Genomic DNA, 27,614 nt, shown 5'->3' on the forward strand with positions numbered 1-27,614 from the left:
CTAATTAGCATGGGAAAGTTTCTGCATTGTTTCCCACGCTCATTAGTTCACCTCAGGTCAGTCAGTGACATCACTGAGGCTGTACGGAGTCCCCTGGCTCAATGACATATGTGTATATATGTATATATATTGTGGTGCAGTGACCACTGTGACAGCTAGGGGGCGCTATGTGGGCGTCCCAAGACATGCATATGGGTCGCCCTCCCAGGTCTGTGGGGTACTCGGTATTGGGCCGGTGTCAGTGGGATGAGTCACAGCAGCGGTGACCCAGACCGTGGCCCTGGGCGCCCAAGTAATAGAAAGATGTGAGTTAAATGAATAGTTCGTGACGCCACCTGTGGTGTTCGGCAAGGGAGGTGTTAAGCCGATGCTGCATGCAGATCCTCCGGGACAGATGGTAAGGTGCAGCAATGAAGGTATAGCCCTCCACAGGCAGGGCTGTTGACCCAGGGCAGTGTAGATGTGGAGACACTTAGGTGATGTAGTGTCTGGCACAGGGGATGTAGCAGTGTCAGGCGGACGGACGCAGGAAGGAATGGAAGACACCAGGGCATGTAGTTCCAAAGCTTTACTCACAGTCTGTAGTGCCCGCTTCTGTGCAGTGTCCCCCGGGTCAGGGACTCAGTCAACCTCCAGACAAGATGGAAAGCTCCCTTCCACACTCCGCCAACTTATGTGCCTTTCATGAACGTCTCCTCTATAGCGCCTTTAAGTGTGAAGATCTCCAGTACCGTGTTACACTGGAGTTCCTCCTGACAGATGTTCCCAAGAACTCTACTTGCACGGCAGACAGCTGTAGCCTGCTTCGGGGACTCTCTACTCCTAAGTCCGGCTCTCTATCCGTATTGCTGTTGTGCCCTCAAGTCTTAGATGGGAGTAGTGCATTTACAGCCCACTAGGGAAGAGAGTGCATGGATCTGATTGGGTGTGCTTCCTCCATGAAGAGCACATGCTGAGGCCGCGGACCTGGTGAGGCCTGTGTTTATTGGCCTGTGTGTGTTGGATAGTCCCCAGGAGGGAATGGACGTCCTGAATGAGGAGTAACTAAGAGGTAACCCCGGACAGGGTGAACTGTGTTTAGGCGAGAGCCTGCGTGCTGGACATGTCACAGCCTGTGTGACCACAGGTCTAACAGAGCGGAGCTCTGTCATGAACATTCTTCTGTTTGATATAAGACTTTTACTTTTTTCTTCATGCTTCCATGGTTTATGCCATCTAACAATAAACCGTATGGACGTTTTATGTGAAAAACCCTGTGCCGGACCCTGTTAATCTGCTGCCAAGTGAGTGTTCCCAACATGAATAATAAGCGCTACCTTACAATATGTATTTTATGTGTATATATCTATTCTTTCGTTTGGGTTTTAACCTGTCATTGGGCTCCATTATATGTCCATTTTGTAAGCCTGCGAGAAAATCTCGTCATACGGATGCTTACATATGCAAAATACACGACCACACCTTGATTACGGATGACATACGGAGCACTATTTAGGGGACATTTCTCCGTATTACGCATGTGAAATACGGACCGTATTTATCGTCGGTTAGTATGACCCCAGCCTTATAGAAACATTTGCACCACTTCTACAATTTTTTTTTTTGGCTTACAAATACTGGGGTAAAATCTCACCAAATACTGGATATGTGCATGTGGCCTTAGGGCTCATGCTCACTTGCGATGAAATCGGACGAATTCAGTCCGATAAAAAATCAGATTGAATTTGGACCAATGTTAATCTATGATGGTGTCTTCATCTGCGTTTTTTTTTCCGCTCGGATCGAATAGGATCGGGCTTGAAAAAAATCGCAGCATCCTGTGATTGGAATCGCAAATCGGATCGCATCCCACAATAAATGTCAACGGGTGCGATAAAAAAAAAAAAAAAAAAAAAAATCGCACAGCACTCACACAGCAATCGTACCATGAGAGTGCTGTGCGATTTTTACGCACCGGTGTCCTTTGAAAAGCTGGCAATTTATATGCGGCTATACAGTAAAATCAAACTGACACACTCTATGGCTATGTGCACACATTGCGTTTGTTGCGTTTCCGCAGCTTTTTTTTTTCCACACAGAAATGCTCCAAAAACGCAAGTCATTACTTAAGCAATGTTAATCAATGGCATTCCTGAATTGGTGTGCACATGTGGTGGAAATTTCCATCCTTATTTGCAGCATTTTATTTTCTGCATCATGTCAATTCTTTTTGCGGATCTGCATTGTTTCTGCACTCATTGAGTCAGTCAAATCTGCAACAAAACTGCAGGTGTAAAAAGGTTTGCGGATTTGCTGCGGATGTGCTAGCAAAAGTCCTGTAGAAAAGGAAATGATGTCAGAAGGAGGAAGAGTGTGTGGGCGGAGACTGTGTGAGCGGAGGATATGTGGGTGCGTGTGTGTGCGGGTGTCTGTGTGTGTGTGTGCAGGTGTCTGTGTGTGTGTGTGGGCATCTGTGTGGGTGTCTGTGTTTGTGTTCGGGTGTCTGTGTGTGGGTGTCTGCGGCTGTGTCTGTGTGTCTGTGTGTGTGCGGGTGTCTGTGGTTGTGTGTGCAGGTGTCTGTGGTTGTGTGTGCAGGTGTCTGTGGCTGTGTGCGGGTGTCTATGGCTGTGTGCGGGTGTCTGTGGCTGTGTGCGGGTGTCTGTGGCTGTGTGTGTGTGCGGGCATCTGTGTGGGTGTGTGTGTGCGGGTGTCTGCAGCTGTGTCTGTGTGTGTCTGTGAGTGTGTGTGCGGGTGTCTGTGGCTATGTGCAGGTGTCTGTGTGTGTGCGCGGGTGTCTGCAGCTGTGTGCGGGTGTCTGTGGCTGTGTGCAGGTGTCTGTGTGTGTGTGTGTGTGGGCGTCTGTGTGGGTGTCTGTTTGTGTACGGATGTCTGTGTGTGTGTGGGTGTCTGCGGCTCTGTCTGCGAGTGTGTGTGCAGGTGTCTGTGGCTGTGTGCAGGTGTCTGTGTGTGTGTGCGGGCGTCTGTGTGGGTGTCTAAGTTTGTGTGCGGGTGTCTGTGTGTGTGTGTGTGTGGGTGTCTGCAGCTGTGTTTGTGTGTGTGCGGGTGTCTGTATGTCTGTGTGTGGGTGTCTGTGGCTGTGTGCAGGTGTCTGTGGTTGTGTGCAGATGTCTGTGTGTGTCTCTGTGTGCGGATGTCTGCGACTGCGGGTGTGTGTGTGCAGCTATCTGTGGCTGTGTGTGGGTGTCTGTGTGACTGTTCTACACGTGAGATCGTTGTGGGACACTCAGTAAATGGACTACGTCTGACAGGGAGTATTATATGTTGGTTTATTATTTTATTTTTGTAGCAGGAGACGAGGGAGTCGGGGATTAGGCGTGCAGTAAGTATGGTAAATTAACCCCTTCTCCCCGAAGCCTGTTTTCATCTTCATGATCAGGCCAATTTTTACAATTCTGACCACTGTCACTTTATGAGGTCATAACTCTAGAACGCTTCAATGGATGCCGCTGATTCTGAGAATGATAATTCGGGATATATTGTACTTTATGATAGTGGTATAATTTATTTGATATGACTTGCGTTTATTTGTGAGAAAAACGGAAATTTGTCGAAACTTTCGCAATTTTCAAACTTTTAATTTTTATGCCCTTAAATCAGAGCGTGATGTTACACAAACTAGTTAAATAACATTTTCCACATGTCTAATTTACATCAGCACAATTTTGGAAACATAATTTTTTTGTTAGGAAGTTCTAAGGGTTAAAAGTAGACCAGCAATTCTCATTTTTACAACAAAATTTGCAAAACCATTTTTTAGGGACCACATCATTTGAAGTGACTTTGATGGGTCTATGTGACAGAAAATACCCAAAAGTGACACAATTCTAAAAACTGCACCCCTCAAGCTACTCAAAACCACATTCAAGAAGTTTATTAACCCTTCAGGTGCTTCACAGGAATTTTTGGAATGTGGAAGAAAAAAATAAACATTTACTTTTCTTTCACAAAAATTTTCCTTGAAGCTATGTGCCCACGGTGCATGTTAAAACGCACACCAAAAACCGGTCTCCTTCCCAGAAATCGCGCGTTTTTTTCCGCGCGATTTCACAGCGATTTTGCCTCGATTTTTGTGTGCGATATTCAAGCACTTTCCAAGCGATTTGAAGCATCGCTTGGAAAGTGATTGACAGGTTGGTCACACTCGTCAAACATAGTGTTTGACAAGTGTGACCAGGTATTTACTATTGAGGCCGCCTATGCGGCATCAATAGTAAAAGATAGAATGTTAAAATGCTAAAAAAAATAAAAAAAAATCGGTGTATATTTACCTTCCGGCTGCATCCCCGGGCCAAAATCCTTGAAACATACTCCACCAATGGGACACCAGTGGGCGTGTGTCATGGGAATTCTTTATATATATACCCTGTTTACAGCTGAATTCTTCAGATTTTGCTGCTTTTACCTTTGTCAATATGGATCTGCGGTGGAAAAGTTTTCGCTTCAACTTGGATCTGGACATCGCGCTGTCTCAGGCTTTTCCATTTGCTTGCCGGCAACAAAGGGAGAGAGAGAGACAGCAAAGACGGCAGCAGCGGCTTTTTGGTGACATCCGATTATTGAAGTCCAGGAGGGCCGTGGAGCGTACCACACCCTCTACAGCGAGTCAGTAATGGAGCTATGTGGTGGCAAAAACACAAAGTGTACGGCGCAGAGTGTGTAGGCGGCGAAAGACACAATAACCAAACAGTATTAGGGGAAACCAGAATTTTACATTTATTGTAAAAAAATTTAAAAAAATACAGTTTTTACTGGGATCGACGTTTGGGGGAAGATGGTGGCAAGTTGGGGGTGTGGAGAGACGAGGAACAGCTTAAAGGGGAGTAAGGGGTTCTAGGGGAAGGGGCGACAAAAGTAGTGGGGGAAGGGAGCTCAGGGATTGAACTGGAGGCAGGGTGAGACACAGTGTGAGGTGAGGGGGGATGGACAGACAAAGTTTTTTGCTTTTTAGGTCTCCTGTGTCCTGGTGTATCTTGCCTGGACCTCCTGGAACTGTGTGACCGCCTTGACCTGGGTGACCACCTGGAGCTGGGGGACCTTTGCTGTGTTTCAGCAAAAATTGAAATGGGGTCACCCCTCTGCTGCTGCTGCTCGGTGGTGGCGGTGGCAGTGCTGATCCAGGCCAGAGGAGTGGTGGCGGCGGTGGTGGTCCAAGCAGGAGGAGTGGTGGCATCGGTAGTGGTCCAAGCAGGAGGAGTGGTGGCGGTGGTGGTCCCGACAGGAGCAGCGCTTGCCATAGTAGTGGCGGTGGAGTGTCCAGCAGCACTCGGCCTTGGAGTGGTGTACAGGTGTCCTTCTTGGCTTGGAATGCAGGTGGCCATGCAGTGGTATGCAGCAGAAGTCGGTAGTGAGGTGAAGCGAGTCAGTGGTGGCACAGTTGGAAATGACACCACTGACTGCTGCACGTACTGACTCTGCTGCATAGCCTGCATGAAAGCAGTGTTGCTGGCCTGCATCACATTCAGCTGGAGATCTGGACTAAGGTGTTCTGCCATGCCCCGTTCAATTTGGTGGAAAAAATGGTGCGCTGGTCTGTTAAGGTCGGCTTCCAGATGGTCAAGGCGAAGGTCGACAGCCTGGAAGTGGTTTTCCATGAGGGCAAAACCGCTTTCAAGTCTGTCTGACAGCGCCTTGAGGCCATTCTGAAAGACCGAGCTCAAGTGAAGGAACTCGGGCATGACAGTCCTGTCCGAGGCCTTCTGCCACTGGCGGGAAGTGCCCGCAAAACCAGTGACGGAGACCTGGGACAGGGGAACACCTGACATACCAGCTTCCTGGTCTCCAGCTGTCTGTGTTGCCGACCCACAAGCTGCTTCCTGGCTGTCGGATGGCTGGGACGGGTCCAAGGTCGTGCGATGAAGGACCTGTTATGCGAGGCTTAGGTCGAAGGAGGCTGACAAAACCCGGGCCCCTGCGGAGTCCCTCAAACTAGGGAAAACCCTGTCTGACCCTCAACCCAGGGTTTTTGCTAAAGGTGCAAATGCCTGAGCCTCCAGCCTCTCCTTATCTCCTGCTCATCCCTAAGCTGAACCCTCCACCCTCCACCCAGTGAGTTGTCAAACCACCAAAACCCACACAGTAATGACAGACAGGGAGAACTCAAACCACACCGCGCCGCAAACACACAGGACAATACTATAATGTGAACAGGGCAAAACAAAGCACAAATATAGGAAGGCAAAAAGGTAACAACGGATCATACGACACCAGCTATGAATTTCTCTCTCCAACACCTCCACTCCAGACCGGAACCACTTGGCACAAAACACAAGCTATAATCGGCGACGCCCACAGGCCAGCACGACTATTTAAAGACCGTGGGCGTGACCAAACATCCCACCTGATTTCCAGCTAGATTAACCCCAGATAACCTGAGTAAAATCAAGCCGGCGCCACTGAGGCTATAGTGGACGGAGATGGAACTACCGCTGCCTGCCGGACGCTGTGGTGTGAACAGCGTCCGACATGACAGTACCCCGTCTTCTACGAGGGACCCCAGGGCCCTCAAGACTCATAGGACCCGGCTTGTCCGGATGACGGCGGTGAAAGGAACTGACCAGCCGCTCCGCATGTATGTCTGAGGCTGGAACCCAAGACCTCTCCTCCGGACCATACCCCCGCCAGTGCACCAAATACTGAAGAGTACGGCGCAGTACTCGAGAGTCCACCACTTTGGAGACTTCAAACTCTAAATTGCCATCCACCATGACTGGAGGTGGCATCGGCGTCGTGTCCACAGAGCCTACCACCTTTTTCAATAAAGACCTGTGAAACACGTTGTGTATCTTGTATACCGCAGGAAGCTCCAACCGAAAAGCAACCGGGTTTATGATGGCAGCAACCTTAAAAGGGCCAATAAACCTTGGACCCAATTTCAATGATGGAATTTTGAGTTTTATGTTTTTAGTAGCTAACCACACCCAATCACCCACACACAGGTCCGGACCTGGCACGCGTCTAGAGTCAGCCACACGTTTGTATCTTGCACTCATGCTCAGCAATCGCTGTTTCACACTCCTCCAGACCGATGATAGTTGAACTCCTAACCGGTCCTCCTCTGGGACGCCCCCAGAGCCCCCCTGATGCAAGGTACAAAATTGAGGATGGTGCCCATAAACACAAAAGAACGGAGACTCTCCCGATGATTCTTGGCGGTGATTATTTAATGCGAACTCGGCCAAGGGAAGGAACGTCGACCACTCCTCTTGGTTGTCAGACACAAAACATCGCAAATACTGCTCCAGATTTTGGTTCATGCACTCAGTTTGACCATTTGACTGCGGATGAAACGCCGACGAATGAGACAACTTGATCCCCAATCGTGAGCAAAAAGCTTTCCAAAACTTCGCCACAAACTGAGTATCCCTATCAGACACTATGTCCGACGGAACTCCGTGCAGTCTGACCACCTCCTGCACAAAGACCTGAGCCAACGTCTTCGCGTTGGGCAAGGAAGGCAACGACACAAAATGCGCCATCTTCGAAAATCGATCAACCACCACCAGGATGACCGTGTTCCCCGCCGAGGCAGGCAAGTCTGTGATAAAGTCCATGGAGATTTCTGTCCATGGCCTACTAGGTATCCCCAGAGGCTGTAGAGTGCCAGCAGGACGGGTTCTGGGCGACTTGGCCCTGGCGCACGTGATGCAAGCTGTCACGTAGGAAACCACATCCTGCCGGATTTTTGGCCACCAGAAGCGGCGCGATACCAGTTCCAAGGTGCCCCTAACCCCTGGATGACCGGCCAGGACCGAGTCGTGGTGTTCCCCCAACACTTTAAGACGAAGATGAAGGGGTACGAACGACTTATTAGCGGGAAGTCCTGGTGGTACCTCCTCCTGGGCCTCGGCAATCTCCGCCTCTACCTCAGTCGTGAGAGCCAAAACCACTACACCTTCCTGGAGGATGGGTACCGGCTCTTCCCGAGGTTCTCCCCCCCGGAAAACACCTGGACAAGGCATCCGCCTTGGTGTTTTTCGCCCCAGGACGGTAAGTCACCAGAAAGTTAAAACGTGTAAAAAACAATGCCCAGCGAGCCTGCCTGGGAGACAGACGCTTGGCCGACTCCAGATAGAGCAGGTTTTTATGGTCGGTGATGACTGTGACCTGGTGGGCCGCCCCCTCCAAGAAGTGTCGCCATTCCTCAAAAGCCAATTTGATGGCCAACAACTCCCTGTTGCCGATATGGTAATTCCGTTCGGCCGGCGACAGCTTCTTGGAGAAGTAGGCGCATGGACGCAAATTGCTCAAGGACGAGCCCTGTGACAGTACTGCCCCCACTCCCACCTCAGACGCATCGACCTCCACCGTAAAAGGTTTAGATACGTCCGGTTGCACCAGAATGGGGGCTGAAGCAAAACGGTTCTTCAGAAGCTCAAATGCACGCACCGCATCCTCAGACCAGATAGCGAGATTGGTACCTTTTTTCGTCATGTCCGTGAGCGGTTTGGCTATAGTAGAGAAATTCTTAATAAACTTCCTATAATAGTTGGCAAACCCAAGGAACCGCTGGAGCGCCTTTAGATTACCAGGCCGTTCCCATCGCAGCACCGCTTGCACCTTCGCGGCATCCATTTTAAACCCTGCGGCGGACACAATATATCCCAAAAAAGGCAACTCTTGAACAAAAAACACGCATTTTTCAAGCTTAGCATAGAGCTTATTCTCACGGAGCAGCTGTAACACCTGCCTGACATGCTCTAAATGAGTGTCCTGGTCGCTCGAATAAATAAGGATATCATCCAGGTACACAATCACAAATTTCCCCATCAAATGAGCAAATACATCATTTATGAAATGTTGGAACACAGCAGGCGTGGTTGTCAACCCAAATGGCATAACTAGGCTTTCAAAATGACCCTCAGGGGTATTAAATGCCGTCTTCCACTCATCCCCCTGACGGACCCTTATGAGGTTATATACCCCCCTGAGGTCAAGTTTGGAAAACCACTTCGCACCAGCCACCTGGTTGAACAAATCAGGGATCAGAGGCATCGGGTAGGGATCACGGACCGTAATCTGGTTTAACTCCCGGAAATCCAGACACGGGCGTAACCCCCCATCTTTCTTCTTAATAAAGAAAAACCCCGCTGCTACAGGTGAGGATGAAGGCCGGATGTGCCCTTTACTTAAACTCTCCGCAATGTAGTCCTTAAGAGCTTGTCTCTCCGGACCAGAAATACTAAACATCCTCGCCTTAGGCAATTTAGCCCCGGGTTTTAACCTAATTTGACAGTCATAGGCTCGATGTGGAGGTAGTTCTGAGCAACCCCTCTCAGAGAATACGTCCGCAAAATCCAGCAATGCCTCCGGAAGGCTGGACTTCACGGCGGACACACATGTGGCCAAGCAATTTTCCTGGCAGAAACTGCTCCACTGGACTATGTCCTGGGTTCTCCAGTCAATCACCGGGTTGACGGCAAAGACGGCAGCAGCGGCTTTTTGGTGACATCCGATTATTGAAGTCCAGGAGGGCCGTGGAGCGTACCACACCCTCTACAGCGAGTCAGTAATGGAGCTATGTGGTGGCAAAAACACAAAGTGTACGGCGCAGAGTGTGTAGGCGGCGAAAGACACAATAACCAAACAGTATTAGGGGAAACCAGAATTTTACATTTATTGTAAAAAAATTTAAAAAAATACAGTTTTTACTGGGATCGACGTTTGGGGGAAGATGGTGGCAAGTTGGGGGTGTGGAGAGACGAGGAACAGCTTAAAGGGGAGTAAGGGGTTCTAGGGGAAGGGGCGACAAAAGTAGTGGGGGAAGGGAGCTCAGGGATTGAACTGGAGGCAGGGTGAGACACAGTGTGAGGTGAGGGGGGATGGACAGACAAAGTTTTTTGCTTTTTAGGTCTCCTGTGTCCTGGTGTATCTTGCCTGGACCTCCTGGAACTGTGTGACCGCCTTGACCTGGGTGACCACCTGGAGCTGGGGGACCTTTGCTGTGTTTCAGCAAAAATTGAAATGGGGTCACCCCTCTGCTGCTGCTGCTCGGTGGTGGCGGTGGCAGTGCTGATCCAGGCCAGAGGAGTGGTGGCGGCGGTGGTGGTCCAAGCAGGAGGAGTGGTGGCATCGGTAGTGGTCCAAGCAGGAGGAGTGGTGGCGGTGGTGGTCCCGACAGGAGCAGCGCTTGCCATAGTAGTGGCGGTGGAGTGTCCAGCAGCACTCGGCCTTGGAGTGGTGTACAGGTGTCCTTCTTGGCTTGGAATGCAGGTGGCCATGCAGTGGTATGCAGCAGAAGTCGGTAGTGAGGTGAAGCGAGTCAGTGGTGGCACAGTTGGAAATGACACCACTGACTGCTGCACGTACTGACTCTGCTGCATAGCCTGCATGAAAGCAGTGTTGCTGGCCTGCATCACATTCAGCTGGAGATCTGGACTAAGGTGTTCTGCCATGCCCCGTTCAATTTGGTGGAAAAAATGGTGCGCTGGTCTGTTAAGGTCGGCTTCCAGATGGTCAAGGCGAAGGTCGACAGCCTGGAAGTGGTTTTCCATGAGGGCAAAACCGCTTTCAAGTCTGTCTGACAGCGCCTTGAGGCCATTCTGAAAGACCGAGCTCAAGTGAAGGAACTCGGGCATGACAGTCCTGTCCGAGGCCTTCTGCCACTGGCGGGAAGTGCCCGCAAAACCAGTGACGGAGACCTGGGACAGGGGAACACCTGACATACCAGCTTCCTGGTCTCCAGCTGTCTGTGTTGCCGACCCACAAGCTGCTTCCTGGCTGTCGGATGGCTGGGACGGGTCCAAGGTCGTGCGATGAAGGACCTGTTATGCGAGGCTTAGGTCGAAGGAGGCTGACAAAACCCGGGCCCCTGCGGAGTCCCTCAAACTAGGGAAAACCCTGTCTGACCCTCAACCCAGGGTTTTTGCTAAAGGTGCAAATGCCTGAGCCTCCAGCCTCTCCTTATCTCCTGCTCATCCCTAAGCTGAACCCTCCACCCTCCACCCAGTGAGTTGTCAAACCACCAAAACCCACACAGTAATGACAGACAGGGAGAACTCAAACCACACCGCGCCGCAAACACACAGGACAATACTATAATGTGAACAGGGCAAAACAAAGCACAAATATAGGAAGGCAAAAAGGTAACAACGGATCATACGACACCAGCTATGAATTTCTCTCTCCAACACCTCCACTCCAGACCGGAACCACTTGGCACAAAACACAAGCTATAATCGGCGACGCCCACAGGCCAGCACGACTATTTAAAGACCGTGGGCGTGACCAAACATCCCACCTGATTTCCAGCTAGATTAACCCCAGATAACCTGAGTAAAATCAAGCCGGCGCCACTGAGGCTATAGTGGACGGAGATGGAACTACCGCTGCCTGCCGGACGCTGTGGTGTGAACAGCGTCCGACATGACAGTACCCAGTCTTCTACGAGGGACCCCAGGGCCCTCAAGACTCATAGGACCCGGCTTGTCCGGATGACGGCGGTGAAAGGAACTGACCAGCCGCTCCGCATGTATGTCTGAGGCTGGAACCCAAGACCTCTCCTCCGGACCATACCCCCGCCAGTGCACCAAATACTGAAGAGTACGGCGCAGTACTCGAGAGTCCACCACTTTGGAGACTTCAAACTCTAAATTGCCATCCACCATGACTGGAGGTGGCATCGGCGTCGTGTCCACAGAGCCTACCACCTTTTTCAATAAAGACCTGTGAAACACGTTGTGTATCTTGTATACCGCAGGAAGCTCCAACCGAAAAGCAACCGGGTTTATGATGGCAGCAACCTTAAAAGGGCCAATAAACCTTGGACCCAATTTCAATGATGGAATTTTGAGTTTTATGTTTTTAGTAGCTAACCACACCCAATCACCCACACACAGGTCCGGACCTGGCACGCGTCTAGAGTCAGCCACACGTTTGTATCTTGCACTCATGCTCAGCAATCGCTGTTTCACACTCCTCCAGACCGATGATAGTTGAACTCCTAACCGGTCCTCCTCTGGGACGCCCCCAGAGCCCCCCTGATGCAAGGTACAAAATTGAGGATGGTGCCCATAAACACAAAAGAACGGAGACTCTCCCGATGATTCTTGGCGGTGATTATTTAATGCGAACTCGGCCAAGGGAAGGAACGTCGACCACTCCTCTTGGTTGTCAGACACAAAACATCGCAAATACTGCTCCAGATTTTGGTTCATGCACTCAGTTTGACCATTTGACTGCGGATGAAACGCCGACGAATGAGACAACTTGATCCCCAATCGTGAGCAAAAAGCTTTCCAAAACTTCGCCACAAACTGAGTATCCCTATCAGACACTATGTCCGACGGAACTCCGTGCAGTCTGACCACCTCCTGCACAAAGACCTGAGCCAACGTCTTCGCGTTGGGCAAGGAAGGCAACGACACAAAATGCGCCATCTTCGAAAATCGATCAACCACCACCAGGATGACCGTGTTCCCCGCCGAGGCAGGCAAGTCTGTGATAAAGTCCATGGAGATTTCTGTCCATGGCCTACTAGGTATCCCCAGAGGCTGTAGAGTGCCAGCAGGACGGGTTCTGGGCGACTTGGCCCTGGCGCACGTGATGCAAGCTGTCACGTAGGAAACCACATCCTGCCGGATTTCTGGCCACCAGAAGCGGCGCGATACCAGTTCCAAGGTGCCCCTAACCCCTGGATGACCGGCCAGGACCGAGTCGTGGTGTTCCCCCAACACTTTAAGACGAAGATGAAGGGGTACGAACGACTTATTAGCGGGAAGTCCTGGTGGTACCTCCTCCTGGGCCTCGGCAATCTCCGCCTCTACCTCAGTCGTGAGAGCCAAAACCACTACACCTTCCTGGAGGATGGGTACCGGCTCTTCCCGAGGTTCTCCCCCCCGGAAAACACCTGGACAAGGCATCCGCCTTGGTGTTTTTCGCCCCAGGACGGTAAGTCACCAGAAAGTTAAAACGTGTAAAAAACAATGCCCAGCGAGCCTGCCTGGGAGACAGACGCTTGGCCGACTCCAGATAGAGCAGGTTTTTATGGTCGGTGATGACTGTGACCTGGTGGGCCGCCCCCTCCAAGAAGTGTCGCCATTCCTCAAAAGCCAATTTGATGGCCAACAACTCCCTGTTGCCGATATGGTAATTCCGTTCGGCCGGCGACAGCTTCTTGGAGAAGTAGGCGCATGGACGCAAATTGCTCAAGGACGAGCCCTGTGACAGTACTGCCCCCACTCCCACCTCAGACGCATCGACCTCCACCGTAAAAGGTTTAGATACGTCCGGTTGCACCAGAATGGGGGCTGAAGCAAAACGGTTCTTCAGAAGCTCAAATGCACGCACCGCATCCTCAGACCAGATAGCGAGATTGGTACCTTTTTTCGTCATGTCCGTGAGCGGTTTGGCTATAGTAGAGAAATTCTTAATAAACTTCCTATAATAGTTGGCAAACCCAAGGAACCGCTGGAGCGCCTTTAGATTACCAGGCCATTCCCATCGCAGCACCGCTTGCACCTTCGCGGCATCCATTTTAAACCCTGCGGCGGACACAATATATCCCAAAAAAGGCAACTCTTGAACAAAAAACACGCATTTTTCAAGCTTAGCATAGAGCTTATTCTCACGGAGCAGCTGTAACACCTGCCTGACATGCTCTAAATGAGTGTCCTGGTCGCTCGAATAAATAAGGATATCATCCAGGTACACAATCACAAATTTCCCCATCAAATGAGCAAATACATCATTTATGAAATGTTGGAACACAGCAGGCGTGGTTGTCAACCCAAATGGCATAACTAGGCTTTCAAAATGACCCTCAGGGGTATTAAATGCCGTCTTCCACTCATCCCCCTGACGGACCCTTATGAGGTTATATACCCCCCTGAGGTCAAGTTTGGAAAACCACTTCGCACCAGCCACCTGGTTGAACAAATCAGGGATCAGAGGCATCGGGTAGGGATCACGGACCGTAATCTGGTTTAACTCCCGGAAATCCAGACACGGGCGTAACCCCCCATCTTTCTTCTTAATAAAGAAAAACCCCGCTGCTACAGGTGAGGATGAAGGCCGGATGTGCCCTTTACTTAAACTCTCCGCAATGTAGTCCTTAAGAGCTTGTCTCTCCGGACCAGAAATACTAAACATCCTCGCCTTAGGCAATTTAGCCCCGGGTTTTAACCTAATTTGACAGTCATAGGCTCGATGTGGAGGTAGTTCTGAGCAACCCCTCTCAGAGAATACGTCCGCAAAATCCAGCAATGCCTCCGGAAGGCTGGACTTCACGGCGGACACACATGTGGCCAAGCAATTTTCCTGGCAGAAACTGCTCCACTGGACTATGTCCTGGGTTCTCCAGTCAATCACCGGGTTGTGCTTAGACAACCATGGGAAACCCAGGACTATTTGTGCTGGGAGATTATTGAGTACCTTACATGTAACCCACTCAGAATGTAGGACCCCAATGTGGAGTTTAACCTCAGCTACAAACTCAGTAATCTCCCCCTGTGGGAGGGGAGCGGCATTAATGGTAACCACGCGAATAGGATGAGGGAGTTTTTCGATCTTGAAACCTGCCATGCGTGCAAACTCCTCATCCATGAGATTGGTGGCTGAACCGCTATCCACAAACACTGATATTGGTAGCTCTCTGCCCGCAATAATAACCCTGGCAGGGAGCATACATTGAGATACCATCATGGAGGATATGCATACGCTCAGTTGGGCCTCCTCCATACCCTCTGAGCTTACCAGTTTTCCGCCGGTGCGACTTTCTTTGGTAGCACAGGACAAGCATTTACATAATGATCTCTTTTACCACAGTAAAAACATGCTCCATGCTTCCTGAACCCAGGAACGCGACGCTGCACATGTGATACCCCAGCGATTTGCATAGGTTCCGTGGACTCATCTGCAGCAACCACACTGGCACCCCTGCTTTCCCCCAGAGGCAGCGTCTCCTGCGCCCCTTGACGCAAACGGCGATCAATACGGATAACCAAACTCATGGCAGATTCTAACGAAGCAGGAGTCTCATACATCAGGAGGGCCTGTTTAACTCTTTCTGAGACCCCATGAATAAACTGACTCCGCAGCGCTGGGTCGTTCCACTGTGTGTCTACTGCCCAACGGCGAAATTCTGAACAATAGTCTTCCGCCATACGTTCCCCCTGACGGAGGGCGCGGATCTTAGATTCTGCTAAAGCCAATCTGTCGGGGTCATCATAAATGAGCCCGAGTGCTGAAAAAACATTCTCAACCGAATGAAATGTAGCAGAGTCGGCTGGTAAGGAAAACGCCCATGCTTGGGGGTCCCCACTCAGTAATGATAACACCAGACCCACCCGCTGAGCCTCATTACCTGAGGAGACCGGGCGCATGCGAAAGTATAACTTGCAGGCCTCCCGAAAGATGACAAATTTGCTGCGTTCCCCAGAAAATCGTTCAGGCAGCGGAATCTTAGGCTCTGCACCTGCACCAGCAGAAGCCGCCTGCACATTAGCTACAACCAGGCCCTGCTGCTGAACTGCCCCCTTCAACTCGGTGACCTGTACGGACAGCGCCGCCAACTGGCGGTTTATGGAAGTCATGGAATCCATGGAAAAATGTTGGGCCGATTATAATGTTATGCGAGGCTTAGGTCGAAGGAGGCTGACAAAACCCGGGCCCCTGCGGAGTCCCTCAAACTAGGGAAAACCCTGTCTGACCCTCAACCCAGGGTTTTTGCTAAAGGTGCAAATGCCTGAGCCTCCAGCCTCTCCTTATCTCCTGCTCATCCCTAAGCTGAACCCTCCACCCAGTGAGTTGTCAAACCACCAAAACCCACACAGTAATGACAGACAGGGAGAACTCAAACCACACCGCACCGCAAACACACAGGACAATACTATAATGTGAACAGGGCAAAACAAAGCACAAATATAGGAAGGCGAAAAGGTAACAACGGATCATACGACACCAGCTATGAATTTCTCTCTCCAACACCTCCACTCCAGACCGGAACCACTTGGCACAAAACACAAGCTATAATCGGCGACGCCCACAGGCCAGCACGACTATTTAAAGACCGTGGGCGTGACCAAACATCCCACCTGATTTCCAGCTAGATTAACCCCAGATAACCTGAGTAAAATCAAGCCGGCGCCACTGAGGCTATAGTGGACGGAGATGGAACTACCGCTGCCTGCCGGACGCTGTGGTGTGAACAGCGTCCGACATGACAGGACCGCTCCAGGGACAGGTTGCAGGGTGCTACTCCAGGTGCTGTGAAAAGAAAAGAAAAACATTGCTATCATGCATTTACAATAGTTAAAGCGCCAACTCCTGTGGAATAGAAAAGCACAGAGTAAAAAACAATACTATACAACAAAATAGTTACGCTCTGGTGGCAAGGACCAGCCTTAGGAACGCCAACGCCTGATGGTAGCGGTATTTAGTTCTGGTCCTTGCTGCAGCACCACTACGACCCTGACCCTCCTGACAGACATCCCTGTTGAAGCGGTCCTTCATCGAGCGCCAACGGGTTCTGACTTTGTTCACTGTGGGAAAATTTTTTTTAAAAAATTAGACAATGCACTGTAGGCCAGGATAACACAAATGTGTGTGGTGCTAGAAAGTCGCAGGAGTTAATAATATCACACACAGTTGTGTGATCCCGGCCAAGGTCACTGCCGCATCACAAAGCATTGAAATACTTAAGAAAATTCTTGCGAACCTGGGGAGAGGCGTTGCCCCAGTCATCCAACATCGCTGTGGCCACATCATTCCAGAGCCGCCAGATCACCACGTTGTCCGCATGCTGCGGATCACGGCTGTCCCACAACGGGACTCGCTCCTGGACTAAGTTGATGAGGGCGACGTTGTCCAGGGCCATTTCTTTGTACCGTTGTGGACCCTAGAAAAGCAAGAAAAACATTAATCTTGGAAAGATTTGGAAATGAAAAAGATAGAAAAATATACAGAAAAGAAGCAAGATTGAAGATGAAAAACAGGCCAGAAAAAAAGTCATGGAAAAAAAAAATAGAGTACAATCACAGTCAGTCTATATTTACAGGCCGTCTCCCCGCCCGCACTTGGACTGGCTGCTCCTGCCGTTCCTCCTCAGAAACCGTGGATGATGAGGTCTGAAAAAGAAAACAAATTAATTTTCCACATGTGTAGATGCGACAGCGCATACTTACCCACACAGTAGGGAAGGAAGGTTCTCACTTCACGCTCCGCTTGGGCCAGTTCACCACGGGCCGGTCTGTATTCCTCTCCAGAAGACATGCTGCAGTAAAAAAAGAAATTAGTACATAATAAATTGAGAAAAAAGTGCAGGCAGACATTAAGTTTAATACTCACATTATAAGTTGCTGCGAGTCTCCAAATTGCTCCAGACGATTCTCACTTCGGGAGATAGCGTAGTGGACTGTGTCTACACTACCCCCCAAACAATGTTTCTATGTTTAGAGGGTGGATTAAACCAGTGTCTAAACATGTTTACTCTTAAACGCATGCGTTAGAAAACGCATGCGTGTGCCTGGCCATGCGCACACCTGCATTCCCATATACTGTAATGTGTTATTTTGGAGCATTCCGTGCGCAAATTATCGCATGCATTTTTTTAACGACGTTGGGCGGAACAAAAAATGCAACATGTTGCGTCTAGGCGCACACCTGGAAATTGCGCATGCGCGTGATAACGCATTCGAATGCGTGCAACCACAACACCCAGCGCCCGCCATGTTAAACATAGGGGCGCATGACGCATGTGACCGATAGCGCACGATGCGCTGCGCAAAAAAACGCTAATGTGAAACCAGCCTAAGCCGTGAAAAAAAAAAATCACATTTTTCGCAGATAAATCTCTTCTAGCTCCAAATTTAGCATTTTCATAAGGGTGACAAGAGAAATTTCTCCATACAATTTGTTGTGCAATTTCTCCTGAGTGTGCAGATACCCAATATGTTGAGGAAAACAAATGATTGTGTGCACAGCAGGGCTTGAAAGGGAAGAAGCGCCATTTGTCTTTTTGAATATAAAATATGCTGGAATAATTAGTGGTTGCCATGCTGCGTTTGGAGACCCCCTGATGTGCCTAAACAGTGGAAACCCCCCCACTAGTGACACCATTTTGGAAACTAGACCCCTTGGAGAACTGATCTAGATGTGTATTGAGCACCTTGAACTCACAGGTGCATCACAGAAGTTTCTAATGTAGAGCTGTGGAGATAAAGAAAATCACATTTTTCCAAAATAAATCTTTTTAGCTCCAAATTTTGCATTTTCATAAGGGTGACAGGTGAAATTTCTCCATAAAATTTGTTGTGTAATTTCTTCTGAGTACACCGATACCCCATATGTGGGTGAATACTACTGTTTGTGTGCACGGAAGAACTTGGAAGGGAAGGAGCGTCATTTGACTTTTTGGATGTAAAATTTACTGGAATAATTAGTGGATGCCATGTAGCGTTTGGAGAGCCCCTGATGTGCTTAAACAGTGGAAACACCCCTCAAGTGACCACATTTTGGAAATTATAACCCTTTGGTAATTTATCTACAGACGTAGTGACTATTTTGACTCCATGGGTGTTTTCCAGAAACAAGCAGCATTGCATGTTGCTGAGTGAAAATTGCAAATTGCTGTTGTAGTGACACGTACATTATGCCCAGCTCATGCTTCTGCAGACATGCACCTGTAAATTAGGTGGGCTCTCATCACTAAAGAAATCTCAAACATGTGGCCGCTAAATGTTGTTTAGGCACACTGGGGCTCAGAAGGGAGGGGATTTTGGGAGCGCAGAATTAGCTACATTTCTTTTGGGGAGCGTGAAGCCATTTAGCTTTTCCAGAGCCTTTGTGCTACCAGTAAGGTGAAAGCCCCCTATATTTCCGTTAACAGATGACAGGTCTGAGTGGGGACTTGCTTTTTTTATGGATTGAGTGGAAGCATTTATTGGAAACATTTTGCATAACATTTGGTATCACAGTTATCCGGTACTCTACCCTGACCACATACTTTGGGGTTTCCATCTAAATCTCTGAGTTACGTGACAGATGAAACCCCTGAGGGATCAATTCACTATAATGAGGCAGCAGATTTACTCTGGACTCCATCTGGCCTCTGTTCAGCAGTGTCTTTTTCAGAAACACAAAACTGTCGCCTTTTATGCAATCCTAAAAAGACGGACATCTCCAGATCACAGGTCCTATGGTGCCCACAGTGCCTCCAACTGCCTCATTATAGAGAATCTTCCATCGAGGGTTCTGTCTGAATCACATATTTCAGAGATTTACACAGAAGCCCTGGTGAAAGTGCTCAGCGTAGAGCACAGGATAAATGTGCGCCGAGCCTTACTGCGATTTTTGTGAGGCAGAATGAAAAAAAAACCAGGATGTGAAGAATTGGTTTTATTTATTCTTTACGCTGTTCCTCGTGAGGTCTAAGTGATTAGGTGACTTTATTCTTCTGGTCGGTGCGATTTATATTGGGATTTTATGTTTGGCTGCTGTCACACACTAAAAGATGCTTTTTATTGTGAAAACTACTTTTTGCATCACCATATTTTGAGAGCTATAATTTTTTCATATTTCGGCTGACAGTGATGTTATGGCTTGTTTTTTGCGGAACGAGCTGACGTTTTTATTGGTACCATTTTCAGGCACATGACATTTTTTGATCATTTTCTATTCCAATTTTCGATGGACAGAATGAACAAAAACCAACAATTCAGGAATTGTTTTTTGTTTTGTTTTTTTTAAACCGTTCCGCGTGTGGTAAAATTTGTAAGACAGCATTATTCTTCGGGTCAGTACGATTACAGTGATATCTCTTTTTTTTTTATGGTTTCGTGCTTTTAGACAATAAAAACTATTTTATAAAAAAATGATTATTTTTACATTGCTTTATTTTGAGAGCTATAACTTTTCTATTTTTCTGCTGATGGAGCTGTATGGCAGCATGTTTTTTGCGGGACAAGATGACGTTTTTAGCGGTACCATTTTTATTTGCATCCGTCTTATTGATCGTGTTTTACTGCACTTTTTGTTCGGCGGTATGATGATAAATCATTGTTTTTTGGCTAGTTTTTTACCTATTTTTTACGGTTTTCACTGAAGGGGTTAACTAGTGGGATAGTTTTATAGAGCGAGTCGTACTTTTATTGTTTTTGTTTTTTATTTACATAAATAAATGTATTTAGTATTTATTGGAAAAAAAATGTTATCTTTATTTAGGAATTTTTAAAAAAAATATTTTTACACATTATAATTTTTTTTTTACATTGTCCCAGTATGAGACATCACTCTGTAATGTCAGATCGCTGATCTGACACTTTGCATTGCTTAGTATCAGATCAACGATCTGACAGGCAGTGAAGGAGGCTTGCTGGCGCCTTCTCTTAGCAGGCACTCACAAGCTACCTCAGTGAAGGACCCGGAAGGACCCCGCAGCCATCTTGGTGCTGGGGGTCTCCATGGAGACCCTCGGGACAATGCGGTCGCATTGCGTTGTCGTGATGTAAGCACGCAGGGAGCCCCCTCCCTGCGTGATGCTTCTCTATGCCGCTGTCATTACTGACAGCGGCATCAGAGGGGTTAAATGCCCGCGACCGGTGCTAGCACCAATCGTTGGTATTGTTGCGGGGTGTCAGCATACAGCTGACACTCGCACCCAATCGCGGCGGTACTCAGCGTGAGGCCGCACGATCGGTGCGCCTTACTAGTACTGCTGTTTGCGGGAACGAACCTCAGTACAGCGCATGTCTGGAAGGGGTTAAGATTCAATAAAGGAGTCTGTGATTATTTCAATTAAAGAATTTTATTCTAGATGTTTGTTTATTTATCATGTAACTATAGGATTAGTAATGGATAAGTGTCTTATAGACGCCTCTCCATTACTAATCCGTGGGCTTGATATCACCGGACAATACAAAGGTGATATCAACCCCACAAATATTACCCCACTTGCCACCACTACAGTGCAAGTGGGAAGAGCGAGGCTAAGTGCCAGAATTGGCGCATCTACAGTATAAGTTGGTCAATTTCTGAGGTGGCTGAGAGCTGATGTTTTTAGCCTGAGGGTTGCCAATATCCATGGCCCCTTGCCAGACTATTAATATCAGCCCATAGCTGTCTGCCTAGCCTTTGCTGGTTCAATTTTATAGCGGGACCCCATGTCAATTTCTGTACGCTGATATTAATAGCCTGGGAACCTTTATGGCTATTGGCTCCTTCCCAGAAATATTAACATCAGCCCTCAGTCATTGGCTTTCCCTCTGCTGTTTATGAAAATAAGGCGGGAGCTCACGCAATTTAAAAAAAAAAATTTTTTGAAAAATAAACAGATATTGCGTTTCACGCAGATTTTGTGTGTGTGTGTTTTATTTGCAAATAAAGTCCGTGGAAAACACTGCGGCAGCCGGCAAAGGCGCTCAATCACAGTGAAACTCTAGGTACTTTATTTGCATATTCGTATTTCCCAGGGAGCAATGCACCTAGGATTTCACTGTGATTGAGCGCCTTTGCCGGCTGCCGCAGTGTTTTATTTGACTGGTCTCCCTGAGGTCAGTGATTGTTTAATATGGTGGTAATGGTGGTTTCCGAAAGGTACCACCCCTTGGCTGGGTCCTTCCCTGGAGGAAGTTCTGGCTAGTCCTGTGTTTGAGACTCTTAAATGAGGCTCCACGGACTTTATTTGCATATTTGTATTTCCCAGGGAGCAATGCACCTAGGATTTCACTGTGATTGAGCGCCTTTGCCAGCTGCCGCAGTGTTTTATTTGACTGGTCTCCCTGAGGTCAGTGATTGTTTCGTGATGTTGGTCTACTAGGCATTGCTCCCACCTAGCCAGAATCCTACTCCACACTGATGAGGGGCAACACCCCGAAACAGCTGTCTGTGGATGGATACTTGGCCTTGGTATTTCCCTTGTCATATCTGTAAACTCGTAAAGAGCTGGATATTGACTTAATGGGCCACTTAATATGGTGGTAATGGTGGTTTCCGAAAGGAGCCACCCCTTGGCTGGGTCCTTCCCTGGAGGAAGTTCTGGCTAGTCCTGTGTTTGAGACTCTTAAATGAGGCTCCACGGACTTTATTTGCATATTTGTATTTCCAAGGGAGCAATGCACCTAGGATTTCACTGTGATTGAGCGCCTTTGCCAGCTGCCGCAGTGTTTTCTTTGACTGGTCTCCCTGAGGTCAGTGATTGTTTTGTGATGTTGGTCTACTTGGCATTGCTCCCACCTAGCCAGAATCCTACTCCACACTGATGAGGGGTAACACCACGAAACAGCTGATGGATACCTGGCCTTGGTATTTCCCTTGTCATATCTGTAAACTCATAAAGAGCTGGATATTGACTTAAAGGGCCACTTAATATGGTGGTAATGGTGGTTTTCGAAAGGAGCCACCCCTTGGCTGGGTCCTTCCCTAGAGGAAGATCTGGCTAGTCCGGTGTTTGAGACTCTTAAATGAGGCTCCACGGACTTTATTTGCATATTTGTATTTCCCAGGGAGCAATGCACCTAGGATTTCACTGTTATTGAGCGCCTTTGCCAGCTGCCGCAGTGTTTTATTTGACTGGTCTCCCTGAGGTCAGTGATTGTTTCGTGATGTTGGTCTACTAGGCATTGCTCCCACCTAGCCAGAATCCTACTCCACACTGATGAGGGGCAACACCCCGAAACAGCTGTCTGTGGATGGATACTTGGCCTTGGTATTTCCCTTGTCATATCTGTAAACTCGTAAAGAGCTGGATATTGACTTAATGGGCCACTTAATATGGTGGTAATGGTGGTTTCCGAAAGGAGCCACCCCTTGGCTGGGTCCTTCCCTGGAGGAAGTTCTGGCTAGTCCTGTGTTTGAGACTCTTAAATGAGGCTCCACGGACTTTATTTGCATATTTGTATTTCCAAGGGAGCAATGCACCTAGGATTTCACTGTGATTGAGCGCCTTTGCCAGCTGCCGCAGTGTTTTCTTTGACTGGTCTCCCTGAGGTCAGTGATTGTTTTGTGATGTTGGTCTACTTGGCATTGCTCCCACCTAGCCAGAATCCTACTCCACACTGATGAGGGGTAACACCACGAAACAGCTGATGGATACCTGGCCTTGGTATTTCCCTTGTCATATCTGTAAACTCATAAAGAGCTGGATATTGACTTAAAGGGCCACTTAATATGGTGGTAATGGTGGTTTTCGAAAGGAGCCACCCCTTGGCTGGGTCCTTCCCTAGAGGAAGATCTGGCTAGTCCGGTGTTTGAGACTCTTAAATGAGGCTCCACGGACTTTATTTGCATATTCGTATTTCCCAGGGAGCAATGCACCTAGGATTTCACTGTGATTGAGCACCCTTGCCGGCTGCCGCAGTGCTTTCTTTCACTAGTCTCCCTGAGGTCAGTGATTGTTTCGTGATGTGTGTTTTATTTAACTCTTTATGTACCATTTTATTAATGAGGGTATCTGGCTGACACCTGCTCATTACTAAACCTCAGGCTTGGTATTACATATATATATATATATATATATATATATATATATATATACACACAGTATATACACGCTTATATTTGTTTTGTGTGTGTAAACATTGTATTTTAACATGGTATGTAATGATATTATGGTCTTCAATGGAGAATGAAAAAGAAGAGGTTGAACAAGGAAATTACATCACAATTCTTATTTTTTAAATTTTATATCTTTATTTAGCTTACAAAAACACATACATAGCCGCATGAAAATTTACATCAAAAACACGTGGAATTTCAACTGCATTTTCTGCCATGAGAGGCAGAATTCGTGCAGAAATTTCCACAAGCAAATCCGCAACGTGCGCACATAGCTTAGGGCTCATGCAGACTACTGTAGTATGTACTACCATAGTGAGCACATACCTTGAAGCAGGAAAATAAGTAAATAGTAATTTTATTATTATTAATGTATATAGCACCATTGATTACATGGTGCTGTACATGAGAAGGGTTACATCACAATACAAATATCACAGTAAACAAACTAATAATGACAGACTGGTACAGAGGGAAGAGGACCCTGCCCTTGTGGGCTTACATTCTATAGGTACCACTATACATGTACACACATCATATATACTATATAAATATATACTGTATATACAGTATACAGACACATACAGTGTGTACAAGCACATATATAAAGTATATACAATTTACAGATGCATACAGTGTGTACAAGCATATATATAAAGTATATACAGTATACAGATGCATACAGTGTGTACAAGCTGTAAGGTAGCGCTGTTATTCAAGTTGGGGATACTCTCTTAGCTGCCACAAAAACAGATCCGGTCACACAGGTTATGCATACACAGGCTGTTCAGCCTCAGTTACCTCACCCACGTCAGTGTCTCCTCATGATTCCTTCACCATGCTGCAGATGTCCATTCCCTCCAAGGAATCATCAGGCACGTGCAGCCATTCAACACAGCGTTCCTTGCTGTCAGGAAGACTGCCCCATCTCTCCCAGATGGGGCCTTCCAAAGCGGACCAACCAGGTCCCTGCATTCACCTATGTGACTTACCCTGGCCATCTTATATGGTCCGTAGCCACGCCCACAGGGTCACATGGCTATGACCTCATCGCAGGTCCTTGAACCACTCATACACATTTTACAATAGCGTTCTTAACCACACACCTGGGTGGATTTGTAGGTGACTGATCCCTGACACATTGAAACAGCACCTCAGCACTATCACTGCTGATCCACACACACATATGTCTCCATCTCAAGGCCACCCACCTTGGGATACATAACGGTCATTCAGTATCCTACACCTATCAGGACACTGAAAATGCTTATACTCTCGTCCTGGGACATCTACACAGCGCCCCCTAGCGGACACAGTAGTCACTACACCTCAAAGCATATGTATAAAGTATATACACACATAAACATTCAGTTTATATACAGTATATACAGTATGCTCACACACATATACAGTTTATATATATTTACACAATATAGTGTACACATGTGGAGCGCCCGCCAGGGCCATGGGAATACTTGGTACCAGGCCGGTTCTTAAGGGGATGTGTCACGGCAGCAGTGACCCGGTCCATGGCCCTGGGCGTCCAATGAAAAATGATGATTAAAGGGGAAATAAAGTTTATAAGAGATGATTCGTGATGCCACCTGTGGTATGGAAATAAAGTTTATAAGAGATGATTCGTGACCTGTGGTACTCAGTGGTGGATTATAATGAGGTCAATCTGGGCAGTAGCCCAGGGCCCAGTGGTGTGGGGGGCCCACCAGCCCAGGATCAATTGCCCAATTATAATCCGCTACTGGTCTGGACTCTGGAGCTGTCCGTCCAGCTGTGGAGGTTGCTTGGGTCCCTCCTCTTTCCTGGCTGCCCCCTCCTCTCAGCTGCTCCATACAGCCGGCTCCTCCACTCCCGACGCCTGTGCTGCCTCAACTCCCTCTCGCTCTCCCTCTCTCCCTCCTCCAGCATCGGCTGCCATCCTCCTCTCTCCCTCCATCTCTGTCCAGCTCCTCAATCTCAGCCCCGCCAGACTGGGACCTCAATGACCACACCATGATGACAGGCAGGGGCACCGGCTGTTATCTTCTGTAAGCACAGGACCTGTGATGAGGTCACAGGAGGGGAGGAGTCAGTGGTCACATGATCAGGGGTCTCGTTGTGTACAGAACTCTGGTGTGCTGATCGTCATCATGGTACTAGATGAGGGAAGTTTCTGTGTGAGGTTAGGAGAGGTTTCCAGGGTGGATGTAGCAGAGCTATGTGTGTACAATTTTGGACGTAGCAGAGCCGTGTGTGTATGAGGTGTACGGAGCGGAGCCGTGTGTGTACGAGGTGTACGGAGCGGAGCCGTGTGTGTACGGGGTGTACGGAACGGAGCCGTGTGTGTACGAAGTGTACGGAGCAGAGCCGCGTGTGTACGAGGTGTACGGAGCGGAGCCGCATGTGTACGAGGTGTGCGGAGGGGAGCTGCGTGTGTACAAGGTGTACGGAGAGGAGCCGCGTGTGTACAAGGTGTACGGAAGGGAGCTTCGTGTGTACAAGGTGTACGGAGAGGAGCCATGTGTGTACAAGGTGTACGGAGCGGAGCCGTGCATGTACGGAGTGGAGTCACATGTGTACGAGATGTACGGAGCGGAGCCACATGTGTACGAGGTGTATCGTGCGTGTACAAGGTGTACGGAGAGGAGCTGCATGTGTACGAGGTGTACGGAGAAGAGCCGCGTGTGTACGGAGAGGAGCCGCGTGTGTACGGAGTGGAGATGTGCGTCTATTTTGGCATGGGGGGCCCCATTTGAAAGTTCGCACCGGGGCCCATAACTTTGTAGTTACGCCACTGATTGACAGGCATTGCTGCTGCCTCTTTCTTCTCCAATGCCTGCCGCTTCAGAGGCTGTGGACTCCACTTTACCACCCTGGCAGAGCTGATTGAGCTCATCGAAGACAACCATATCGGTGAGTACCCCTGGTCGGTGCACCCCCAGGTCGGGTGCACACCTATCACCTTCTGACCAGTGCAGGATGCAGGGGCTGCACTGGTGCATTGCTCCGGACACGTTCGGGCTCCCAGGGCTGCAGACAGCTGCCCATTAGGTTGGCAGCTCTGTGCCGGGCACCCCGAAGGGCGTGCATGCAGGAGGTATGGAGAGATCAGTGGCTGCCGCGGCCACGCAGCACATGCACTCACCTAGGCACCGCTGGACACCCTGTCTGCGCCCTGCTGAGGTGCAGGGTCCGCCCCCATGGGTGGGGGGTTTACAGATGCTGCGGCCAACCCCGGGCCCCTGCAATTGGTGGCATCCATTAGGGTATGTGCACACGCTGCGAATTCTGCTGCAGATCCGAAGCAGAATTTGCTACGTTGTACAGTACCATTATAACCTATGGAAAATGGAAACTGCAGTGCACACGGTGCTGAATTTTCCACACGGTTTTTGCTGCAGTTTCCAATCCGCAGAAAGAATTGACATGTCATTATTTTCTGCGGATTCCGCTGCGGTTTGCCATCTCCTCCATTGTAGAGGTGATATACCGCAGGGCAAACCCGCCGGACTCAAACGCAAATAAACCGCAGGTCTTCTGACCTGCGGATTTACCTGCGAATTTTGCAAAATCCACACAGAAAAATTCGCAGACCAATCCGCAGCGTGTGCACATAGCCTAAGCCTTGCTGTGTCCTGTCAGCTGTGGCAGGAAGTCAGCTGGAGTGTACAAAGTATAATGGATGTCCTATGTCCCCCCATGTAACCCCCAGCACATAACAGCAGGGCCATGGGTGCAGCCAGTTAACAGGAGGAGCTATGAGAGGGGAAGAGGCAGTGAGCAGGCGGGGAGTGGCTGCCTAATGTTTCTTTAGGCTCTGTGCACACATCCGAAATTCCCGTGTATTTTATGCGTTTTTGCTGCATTTTTTCGCCGCGAAAACTAAACGCATAAAATAAGCAAGCCATTGTATTCAATGGCATTCTACACATGCTGTGCTAATGCTGCGTATTTTTCCGTTGCTAAATCGCATCGTGGAAAAATACGCAGCAGGCTCATTCTTTTTGTGGAAAATGTGCAGATGGTACCCAGGGTCTGGAGGAGAGGAGACTGTGCTCCAGTCTCTGGGTACCATATCCCTGGTAAAAAAAAAAGAATTAAAATAAAAAATCGTTGATATTCTCACCTTCCAGCAT

General features: G+C 48.6%; 1 protein-coding gene across 2 annotated transcripts in view; it reads left to right on the plus strand.

Annotated features, from left to right (window-relative positions):
* The first annotated feature begins 430 nt into the window (after positions 1-430).
* Positions 431-27,614, plus strand: part of PKD2L1 (polycystin 2 like 1, transient receptor potential cation channel) — a 201,832-nt gene continuing 174,648 nt past the window's right edge. Inside the window, exon 1 of one of the 2 annotated variants that reach the window (XM_073548142.1) lies at positions 431-1,283. The gene's annotated coding sequence lies outside the window, so the exon portion shown is untranslated. The remainder of the gene's footprint in view (positions 1,284-27,614) is intronic. The other variant, XM_073548143.1, reaches the window with a different exon arrangement.

Source organism: Dendrobates tinctorius, unplaced genomic scaffold, assembly GCF_039654945.1.
Source record: "Dendrobates tinctorius isolate UK_male_01 unplaced genomic scaffold, ASM3965494v1 ptg000156l, whole genome shotgun sequence".
Lineage (NCBI taxonomy): Eukaryota > Metazoa > Chordata > Amphibia > Anura > Dendrobatidae > Dendrobates > Dendrobates tinctorius.